Here is a 12,306-nt window from a genome sequence, read left to right on the forward strand (position 1 = left end):
ACCAGGGAAGGTAAATGTCTGATTGTAAGTCTTGCTAGGTACAGTAGCTTTGAGAGGTAATAACAAACCTCTGAGTGTCTTTCTACTCCAGCATAGTAATATGCATAAAGACTCTTTATTATCTATTACTTTGAAGGATAAGGACACAACATTGACAATATTTGCATTTACATTGAATATGTAAATCATTTTAATATAGCAGACACTGCTCAGATATTCAAGGTTTTATGTACAGATGCAGCCATTCAAAATGGGTGGGGTATTTCGCGGTATACCCCATTGGGCGTGTCGCATCAAAACGCAGCATCACGCGGTTTATCGCGTCATTTGACGTCATGCTGGAAAGTATCCGGAATCACCTTGTAAAACCGCCAGGAGGAGCCAATAAAGCTTAACCTCTCATGTACAGCATTTGAGCTTTTAAATTTAAACTGTGTATTACAGCATGTTAATCATCATTCATTAAAAAATTGGTATATTTTATGAAAGCAAGATTGCTCAGTTGGACAAAAGTACACAACCTACCTTTATCAGAAATATTTATGCATCAAAGCCTTTACCGAAGATATTACTAATAGAATTAATAATTAATGACTTTGGACAAGCTGTAAACTCAAAGTATTACGCTGGTCCACATTCTTTCTAACCGTCATTTTAAACGAAAATACTTTTAGTTTTTTCTTTGACAAACAGGACATTAGCTAGCGAATACGATAAAGGAATGATAAAGGAATGACTTTTTTTGCTAATTTCTTTAGCACATTTGTACAAGCACTTGGAATCTGTCCAAGCCCTACTTTGTCAGGCATTTTCTTTTACTGCAACGGACATAAAAACTCTCTTGCTTTTAACAGAGCGTTTCATAATTTCATAATTGATTTTTCATAAAATCAACGCTTTCTTTTCCGTATACCAGATATTATGGAACCACTTCAGAAGGGTGTTAGAAAGTCAGATTCCAGGAATCGGTACTTTAAAGAAAAAATACACACCGGTATTCCATTTCTCCCTAAACATTTTAAGCATCGAAGTCTTTAACTAACATGTGAAAAAGCGTGTAAAAAAGTGGTAGTTTTAAGCTTTTCTGCTAATATAATATGGAATCGCATATCTAAAGAAATTAATAACAATATTATTATATTCGTGTACTGCGACATTTCTTTGAAAAAATAGAATAGTAATATTATGGACAATTAATTGACTTTTATATTTCTAAATATCACAACATGATCGAATTTAAGTCATTTTAATAACAATGAATAGTCACCTATGCCTTACAATATAAACATTTATATTGATTTAAATCACGTTTTGATTTAAATCGCAAACGCATGTTTAAATATATGTGTTTTTTGATTCACAATCAGACAAATGCAACATAAATTGATATCTTTGTCTTCTAAGTATCTTAATAAACTTTCAGCATAGCTTTCTCCCCGTTTAGATTTATTTTTCTTGGGATCTTGGGATCAAACGTGGAAAGATTAGATTGTAATCGTTTTTATTTTTTAAATACATTTTAGAAAAGTGTAATCTATACTAAAAAGCTGTACACCACCTGCTATAAAGATACATATTGTAATACTTTCGGGCTCGGATAGGACGGACACAAGAACTCAGACTTGCGGAGTTAAAGCAAGTTAAAGCCTTGATATTATATATCACCTTTAAAAGTGGCATCTCAAAGCAATACAGATTACAAAGTAAATACCCAACACTGATTGTACCCATCTGTCATGCTATTAAAGCACCTTAAATTGAAATGAATTGAGAGAGGGAGGGGGGGAGCATGTTTGAGCTGTCGCCATCAAAGTCTTTACCGAAGATATTACTAATAGTATTTACAGTATAATGAATGACCTTGGACAAGCTGTAAACTCAAAGTATTGCCCTGGTCCACATTCACCATGCCTTTCACATGCTCATAGAAGATATTGATTTAGGAACATGTATACTGTACTGTATACAGTATGTATATGTATATTTAATGTCTTTACTGTGCCCGTTTAAGTATTGAATATTTATATGGAATTTTACCATAACGTGTGTGAAATTCATAAACGATATTAGTTTTGGAACATAAACATACAGTATGTAAACTGTATATGGCCGGTCTCGGTACTTCAAAGAAAAAATACACACCAGTATTCCATTTCTCCCTAAACATTTTAAGCATCGCAGTCTTTAACTAACGTGAAATAACGTGTATAAAAAGTGGTAGTTTTAAGCTTTTCTGCGAATACCCTCGATACCGGAGTCAACAAGCATACTTTTAGAATTTGATTAATACGGAATATAATGTGGAATCGCGTATCTAAAGAAATTAAAAACAATATAATTTGGTTTCTGTCAAAGCGCAATGAAACCTATAACTTGATTCTTATGGATGCCCGGTTCCGCCAGGGATTAAAAAAACATGGGATGGCATATCTAAAAGCGCTTAATAGTATTTTGAGTGCGGTTTTTGACTTTTTTTAAATTACAACCCATACATAAGCTGATACTGTTTAGACTTTTTTAAAACCATTACAGCAGCACAATGTGCTTTTTCACGAAACCTCCTAGAGTAACCATATAAACATAATACCAACCAAAAACATAGATAACAACCACAATACAAAATCAAATATATCAAACCATTAAAGCAAAACTGTCCTCCAATTATCAACAAATCTCAATATCTTGTACGAATTATTCGTAATACAAACCAAAAATAGCCCGCAAACTCTCTCAAATTCCTCCAATTATCATAATCCCGCCCCTTATGCAAAACCAAACCCTCCTCCCATCCCAGTTTATCCTCTTTATCATAAACAAAATCCACCTCAGTTTTCAACATAAAGCATTACACAAAATCAATACTTCAACACTCCATACTCAACAACGATAATTCATAAACAGCCAGAACATGTAACTCCACATTCCCAAATAGACCTAATTTCCATAGCCCCCCCTTATGCAAAACCAACATCCTTCCCCTGTTCTCTCTCTCCGCTGGCATTTGTAATCGTTTTTATTTTTAAATAAATTTTAGCAAAGTCATGTATTTTAAAAATCCTAAGATTTCTATATTTATGTCTTTATTTAGTAGTTTCATTAGTGACAAAGGCTAAACTTTCTTGGAAAAATGTCTTTTATGTAAACCATGTTTGCTATTAATTCATTTAGGGCTAGAATATGTTCATTGTCTTCCAATGAAAGAAGGGTTCCTTTCGCCGTAGTCGGGTTGACATTAGAAGCTTGCCACGCCCGGACTGTTACACCAACGCATAAACATGTTAAAGCGATTTTATTGAGGAGCCTAGCTTTCTTAACTAGTAAGTACTGTACTTACTGGGTGGTTTTGGAGGGGGGGAGGTGTCTTTCGCTGGAAATCTCTCCCCCTTCTACTTACCTGTGAAACTGGTTTAATTCGTCACAGCCAGCACTCCCGCAGAGAGGGGGGTTGTACTTGCAGTGCATCGGTATAGATGGGAAAGCCAGAGCCGACCGCTACGCCGCCCATGTGTTATGCTCTTCGTTAATGTCTAAGCCGGAACACATCATTATATCTCATTTTGTATTTCTATAAAAAAAAAATCATTTGCTCAGCCTAACACTATTGTTGTTATTGTTTTTATCCTGTAAAGCGCTTTGAGGAGCCACCTTTAAAGGCGCCATATACAATACAGTTCATTATTATTACTATTGTTAATTTGCTGGACAGAGAGGTGAACATTATTACGCAGAAGACAAAGATAGCGATTTACTTTGCATTGTGCATTGTGCTGCTGTAATACAGTTTTAAATAATTAAAAGTCTAAACAGTATCAGCTTTATTTATGGGTTTTAAATAAAGGCGATTTAAACGCGATTTAAATCAATATAAATGTTTATTTTGTAACGCATAGGTGACTATTCATTGTTATTAAAATGACTTAAATTCGATCATGTTGTGATATTTAGAAATATAAATTTGTTTGGTGCGGGGTGCGGAACCAGGGAACTATTTACATGGAAAACGGGCGTTTCCAAGTGCTTGTACAATCGATGGAAATGTTTAAATAAATGTGCAAAAGAAATAAACAAAATAATCATTTATTTCTTTATCATATTGGCTAGCTAATGTCCTCTCTTTGCTAGTTAGTGACTGTGTTTCTGCGTTGGGTAGCAACGGGTGACTATGTTCTCAGGCGGAAGATCTAAACAGCTTGATTTTCGTGTTAAATAATTTTTTAAAATTAAAATTCATTCTATACAGCAATCGCATATTTGGGTACCGTTTCATAAAACTTTCATGCTTAAAATGTTTAGGGAGAAATGGAAGACTGCTGTGTATTTTTTCTTTAAACTACCAAGACCAGCCATACACGGTACAGTTTACATACAGTAATGTTTATGTTCCTAAATTAATATCGTTTATGACCTTCAGATGCGTTATGCTCCTCTTCTTTTTATGCTCAGGTACTAAAATTTCCCTTTAGTAGTAAAATTTCATATAAATATTCAATACTAAGCAGATTAAAATGTGTACAGTAAAGAGATTAAATGATTAAATCTTCTCACTACCAACCAACGCACCACGAGTGCCCCTGTCGGTCATTTTGGCCAGCCAATCACTTACCGCGGTGCCCTGCGGTGGCTTTCCCGTACCGCGGGTTTGTATCGTGCATTTTGAATGGCTGCATCTTTACGTTTTGTACAACAGAACCAATAGTAATACAGCGTTTCAGAAATTAATGGAAGAATGTAGGAAAATACGAGGAACTACTTTTTTAATAATCACTTAATTGTGTTTTATACTCATGTTTTAACTCGGTCACTTACTGTGGTTATTTTTTAAAAAGGTGTAGATGTGATTGTTCTAACTATATAAAGGTTATATACTTTGTAAAACACTATAATGCTTTAATCTTTTTTAAATCCTTAATGTTGAATATTAATATGGAATCATGTGACTAAAGAAATTTTAAAACAGTTTCTGAATGTCATTAACTGTATTAATTTGGAAATAAATACAATGTATTTATATAGCTGGTAGTGTTAGTGTATTCCACATTCTCAGTATTAGTAAATATCTGCATTGAATTCCTGAACTCGTTCACCTGTGGTTATGTGGAAACATTTTTATGTTTTCACTATATTTTGCTATCGTGATTGTTGCAATGGAAAATGAAAAGCTTGAGTGTTGATTTGGTCCTGTGGTAGCATTGTCACCTACAAGCTGGAAGGTCCTGGGCTTGTGTCCAGGCCAATGAGCTTTCTGAACTTTTAAAAAATATAGTATCTTTCTGTAATGTCTAAATAAAATAAATAAGATTTATATTGTATTGTTGACATCTTTATTAATCATACATGTGTATATATATCACAATAAGTATGTGTAAATATGAAAATAATATAAATAATACATTAATTAAATGAATGACAGTGAATACTGTCAATTATGGGAGTTAAATCCAGTTCTACTGGCCAGATCAGACAAACAATCTCCAGTTGTTTAAGTGCACAAAATGGCATTGAAAGGACAATAACCAGTGACACACACCCCTCCTATTGGCTAAGTGCATGAACAGCTACCCACCTGAAGTATTTACAGTTTATGTATTGGAAGGCACTCTGTTTTATTATCAGACACTCCGACTCAAACAAGTGTTGTACAGTGGTAAAGACGTGGGTAATGTCATCCCCATTAAACAATATGCTTAGCGCGCAAATCCTGCTAAACTAAAAATTAGACAAAGAAGAGTATTATTGGACAATGTTGTGAGGCTCTGGTGAAATCTCTCTGTAAACTGAAGAGTTATAAAGGATACACGTTGTGTATCGCCTCTTTTTACACTTGTAAAAACATTCCAATGTTAATATGACACAGAATATATATTATTTATAACCTTTTAAATCTGAAGCTGTTAACTCTACTTCACACCTGCATGTCAAGATCACAGTTTCAAAATAAAAAAAAACATCAAACCTTTGATTGGATGAGAAAGTCGTGATTGTTTCTCAAGGATGTGAAAAGTGACAATTTGTTACAGTTACCATCAAGGAAAAAAAAGTTTTTTTTATTTATTTGTGGCTGCTGCAGTGGCTTGCAATGGCTAAATATAGCTTACACTTTCCAATTGCTTTGTCAGTCTGTCCATGTGGGGCAAAGATTACTCCCTTCCCTCCCTTTCCCTCGCTGGGCAAATGTTCAAGATCAAATTCTTCCACGAGGGGGTTACCTTTAAAGTGGAGACGACAGCACCGAAAATTTTTGGCGCGCCCTCACAGTTATAATTCAAACCGAATTAAAAACTACACATCCCAGTTAACATGGAAGTGCTTGTGATCCTTGCGTTTTACCAACAAAAGAGGGAGAAAATCAGCCACAGGACTTAGGGGCTGAGTTTCGAAAGCTTAACCTATCAGCAACAAAATGAAATTTACGTGATAGGCTACCTCAAACTGTCAGTTACACGACATGTTTATGTCGCTTAAGTAACTTCTATTTGGCTTTTTAGTTATGGAGGCGGGAAGACACCCCCGTACCCCCTCTGGGTGCCTGACTTGTTGCTATCTTTAATTGTTCTGTGTCTGAATCACAGTAGTGAGAGCCACATAGGAAAAAAAGTTCATCCATTTACTGCTAGTAATCAGTGTCAATTTTATAGTTGAAATCTGAGCCTAAATATAAAGTTAAAATCTTGACAAATAAAGCAATGCAGGAAATGCACACTTTTTCTGCAATAGAAATACACATAGAAAAAAAAATCCTTTCTGACATTTCAAATCAGTTCCGATCAAGGTCTCCAAAACATACAGGAAAAAGAGCATTTTCAGAGAGCAATTACGTTGTGTTTATGTAGAATAAGTGATTAGATTTGTGAGCAATATAATTTCTTATTCATTTAAACAGTGACATTTCAGCTGCAAAAGATTGCACCAGAGACAGAACTATCTCTGCTTGTCATAGACATTCAGGAAGAAGTGAATGAAAGAAGTCATGTGAAGCGAAATAATTCGGTGATCAATCATAACAGTTGTAGGACAAGAAACAAAAGATAGAGAAAACTCAAGCTTTTTAAGGCTAAACTAAAATTCAGTCTACACATTAAGGCAAATGAAAATGTAGGACATTAAAGTGCTAAAGGTATAAATAAATATAAAAATACAAACATACACATGAAAAGTTTTAGAAATGGAGCAGGTGTTACTTTGAAATAAGCAAACAGAAAAAATCCATGACTAGACATTTAGAAGAGAAGAAGAGGGATGCAGGAACACTTGCAAAGGCTTAGATGTACAAAATCAATCACAGAAAGGTGTGTGTTACAAAAGAACATGAAAACATGAAAACATGAAATAGATTTGGCAGAGAGTGAGAGGCTTGAATAATCAGTTGCATTTCTGGCAGGAAGAGTATGAAGGTTGATGGGATAGAGTCAGAAAATTAGCACACATAAAAAACAGCAATTCTGTCAGAAAGACTTATATGAATTAATATAAAACATGGTTTCATGGAGGGCTTCTTAGATAGTTTGGCATTCTGGTAGATTGCCAGGTGAAAGGATTTGTAAATATGTTTTGTTAAAGCAAGTCAATTTTTTGCAACACATGAAAGAAATTTTAGCCTTTGTCACTAATGAAACCATTAAATAAAGACATAAATATAGAAATCTAAAGATTTTTTTATTCAATGTTGGTAGCAGGATTAACTGTCAGGTTGAGCTAAGTGTATATTTTGTCGCAGAGTTGCTGCAAGATGTTAACAGTGAAAACAGGTATTTAAAAATGAATCATTTCAAGAAGAAGATTTTCAGAATAATTATAAATTAATATAAATCTAGTAGGATAGAGAAAACACAGAAAATAGGTAGTTAGATTGATCAGATTAGTATGCAAAGCCATTTAGCAAAGAGGGTGTGAAAAGAGTGACAAACTAGTATAACTTTAAAAGTAAACTTTAGATCCTTTTTCTAAACCAAGGAAAATCTGATCATCTTTCTCTATAACAATAATAAAAACTTTATTTTATATAGCACCTTTAAAAGCAGCATCTCAAAGCTATACGGTAGGTGTAAAACCAGTAATAAGGACCACAAATTACAAAGTTAATACATATAAGAAAGACAAGCAGTTAGAAGTACAACCAAAATTAGAAAATGAAGCAGATACAGACACTAAGTCTTCTGAAAAGAAAGGTTAGATTTAAATGCACTCAGGGTAGGTGACTCTGATATCACTAGGGATACAAATCCAGAGCTCTGGGGTGCAGTTTGAGAAGGTCCTGTCACCCACAGAATGTAAATGTTCTTGAGGACAGCTAGAAGACCAGGGTCAGATGGACAACGCTTGCAAAGTGGGGAGCAGAAAGATAATAAGCCAGATAGATACTGAATGAGGATGAGGATTTTGAAGTTGACTCAAAACATGATGCAAGGACTTGAAGACTGGCGTAATGCAACCCGATCAGGATCCTGGCTGTCACATTCTGAACATATTGGATATTGCTGAGTGTAGATTTAAATACCCCAGTGAACAGGATGCATCTTAAGATGTTTCTATTTAGAGGCAATTTGTTTAAATAACTAACTAGAGATGTACACTGATGAGCAAGAGAGGTGGAAAGACTGTTTCTTTAAGCCAGCACTATAAAATAATTTATCCTCAGTGAGATGCTGCCATCTCATAGTGGGTTTCTAACACCTGTAATGTTTCATAGCCGTTCAGGGACGCCAAATATGTAATCATTGCCATAGCCAAAATGTAAATGTAGTGGCTCTCTGAAGGCACCAGTTCTGTAGGGTTTGGGCATTTACTGAGACAATTATTAATTGTAGCAGTAAATCACAAAATTGATTCTTGCGATGGCTTTAGAATCCAACCATGCGATATAACTCAAACAACGCACACACACAGGTACTAATACACGAGGATACATTTATTAATACATAGAATATGCATATAAACCTAACAGATCTTATCGAGAGGGTTATCAGAATACAAAAGGTATATATTCAATCAGTTACGAAGTGTTACACATCAAGAGGACATACGTTCAGTATATCATTCATTAAGACCGTTTCATAAATGAACTTGGTTATAACTTCTACATTAGATACTCAAAACAAGTACAAAACTCTTAGGAATTAAATTGCTATCAACTGGTTGGGATAACAATTGAATTCTCGAGCTGTAATGCATTGAAGTTGAATACTCATCCAATCTCTGGGGATTCATATCTCCTGCAGGCACAAACAATCAGCTGCAGGCTTGTTGCTGTCCAATCCGCGCTCTCTGGCTCCGTGCCAGGCTGTGCTGTGCGGCTTGCGAAGGTGCGCTGCTGATGCTCACTGACCGGCTAGTTAGTGTTGGCTTTAACTAGCAAAGTTTGTGCACAGGAGAAAAGATGACTGTGGGTCCCAGCAAGTCAGGAAGAGGACCGGTTCGTTCCTAATGAAGCGCTAGTTCTGAATAGTGATTCAGCTGTCCACAGTTCTGACCTGTTCACGAGGCCTGCTGCTGGTTACTCTCTGGCAACCTCCACTCTAGACTCTTAGAACAAAGGAAAGTTCTGGCACTCGGACACACTGGCCGTTCCGTGGTTGTCCGGGCTGAGTCTCAGGATGGTCAGGAGGCGCGCTGCGAGAATGTCCTGCCCTTGGGAGCCTTCTGCTCCTGGGCCGTCCTGCCCTGGAATTCTCCTTTGAATTCCCTTTAGAAAAGTCCACAGAAGTCTCCTGAATCCCTTCTGAATCTTACTGAATCTCTCAGGCTCTCTGTGTTGCCTGTTTTTACCTGGAGGAACTTCAGCTCGTCGATTGGCTGAAAGTTCCATGGGCATCAGAGTCCCACGTGGGTTACTCGGCCCTACCAGTACCTGATTGGTTGATCAAGGTGAGATATGAGTCACTTACTCTTGACACTTAGGAATGCAGTCCAGATGTCCATTCGGCACTCCCTAGACAGATAGGCGCCAATGGATGACCATTGATCATGATAGCCAGGCTTAGCTAAGTGCATCCCCGTCTGGGAGCTTGCTTCTTATCAAAAGAAAACATTTTAAATCAACCTGCATGAATTCTTTCTCTGTGGCTGCACCACAGAGATGGAGGGTGAGATGGGGCCTCCTTTAAGACAGCATACCAACGCTTAATTCTGTCTTATTAATAAGCATTGCCGCTACACACCGTATATAGTTCCATCCACACAGTGTCTTTACTACCATCCATTTTCTAATCTCTTTATCTATAACAGAGGATTTGGATCCTATCCCAGCAAGCAAAGGACGCAAAGCAGAATACACCCTGGACATAGCACCAGTCCATCACAAGACAGACAAACAGAAACACACACACACACACCAGGGCCAGTTTTCCCGTACGCCATTAAACCTACCAGTATGTTTTGGACTGTGAAAGGAAATCATATCACACATACGGAGAAAACCCACAGAACCCAGAGAGAACATGCAAACTCCACACACACAGAATGGCAGGAATTGAACCTATGGCCCCAGTGCTACAAGATAGCAATGCTATCCACTTCACCACAATTAGAAATGGATGGATAGCTTAGTTATCTTTCTAGTTCACAGGTTTGCATGCAAAATTTAATTTTGAAAGCCACTGAGACATCTGGTACTACTGTTATATTTGTGAAAGAAAAACATACAAAAAGCATGCTACTAACTGTGCCATCCAATTCTTTAACTAATACATTTTATTTTTATAAACAGTTAACATTGTTAGAAAAATATTTTAAATTATATTTTACCATTTAAAAAAAATATTTAACTTATTTTCTGAAACTCAGATGTAATGTATATTTGAACAATGACAATATATTTTTACAAGATGTGGGGAAAAGTGCAAAAATTTATTAAAGTGGTAAATTTAGTATTATTGATTACTAACAGTAAAAAACTTACAGCATACACAAAGATTCTAAGCTGATCACGCAAAAGAAAAATCACCTGTTTGTTGCACATAAAAAGTGGTTATTAACTTTTTAAACCTGTTTTTATAGAGTTTAAAGTCATGCAATGTCTTAGTTCAGCTGGATCACATCATTGTATCTTATTTTTTATTTCTGTTATAAAAATTAAAAAAAAATGTTTGCCCAGCCTAAGGGAGCAGGGGTGCTCTCATTGACAGCTGATACTCCTCCATATGCTTAAGTGAAAAATTAATAAAAACACCAATGTAAATGTCATATTTTCAATTTGTTGAAAATAAAAATGTAACGTTCTCTAAAGCTTTATCAGTCAAGTACGAGAATTCACCTAGGGAGCTGTGTAAGCATGCATAGGCAGCAAACGAGCAGCTAAACAGGAAAGAAAACACTTTCAGAGAAACCAATGTTTCAGGTGTGAAGAATACAGATCCCCAATTCAAATGCAGCCTAAACCTTTCCCCACACACCCTGCCCCTACTGCAATTAGAATATACACAAAGTATTGCAAGCTTTACAGTAGATAATAGTAAATAGGTGTTTCGCAGACGTTAGAGATACTACGTAATTCTGGCTTTATGAACTCACGCCTGGGATTTGATTATCTCAAAATATATATTTTTTAAAAACTTCACCAGGTACTAGATCTTGTTTATATTTAAGTTATATCACTGGGCAGTGGTGTATGGTTAGTGGACCATGTGCTATTTTGTCAGCAACCTGCTAACACCTCTAGAAAACATTATTTTATTTCTGTACGGAATGCGTGTTTCGTTTACAAAATTAAAGAGTTTCAAATGTTTAATTAAGAAGTAAAAAGAATGTACAGCTTACACAAAGACTCAAACTACAGTATGGAAAAACGAGTGTTAAGAAAAAACAGGACATTTGATTGCTGGTTGCCTTATATTTATTTTAAAAAATGAAATAAAAAATAACATTGAATGACGTGTTCCTGGTTAACTCAAAAATTGCGTGACTTTAAAAGCTGTAAAAAATGGTTTAGATAGCAGAAAGTCACCTTGCTCTTACAAGCGGCTCTGTTAAGCATACTTTTTGTTAACACAACACAACTTTGTCTGTCAGTGATAAAAATGACCATGGGCACCTTTCCTTCTCCCCTATATTCTCATGTGTGAGTAGAATAGGCGAACCTTCTAATGAAAGACGGGTTCCTTTCACCCAAGACTGGCAGGAAACAGTCGAAACTTCCCACACCCAGACTGATATCTCGATCAACCATTTTGACATGTTCCTTTTAACTACATTGCTGTCGATATTGTAGCAATAGACAAAACGCTTGGAGTTTGTAATGTAGGGAGCTCTGAATGAGTTAAACTTTGATGCAGGACAAATAAATGTATTTCCCAAAACTATACTGTAGTGGCA

General features: G+C 35.9%; 1 protein-coding gene across 1 annotated transcript in view; it reads right to left on the reverse strand.

Moving 5' to 3' along the window:
• The window catches only part of LOC148828490 (E3 ubiquitin-protein ligase MID2-like), a 179,883-nt gene that overhangs the window by 43,784 nt on the left and 123,793 nt on the right, over window positions 1-12,306 (reverse strand). The gene's annotated exons all lie outside the window — the stretch shown is intronic.

This window comes from Atractosteus spatula, chromosome 9, assembly GCF_055471065.1.
Source record: "Atractosteus spatula isolate fAtrSpa1 chromosome 9, fAtrSpa1.hap1, whole genome shotgun sequence".
Lineage (NCBI taxonomy): Eukaryota > Metazoa > Chordata > Actinopteri > Semionotiformes > Lepisosteidae > Atractosteus > Atractosteus spatula.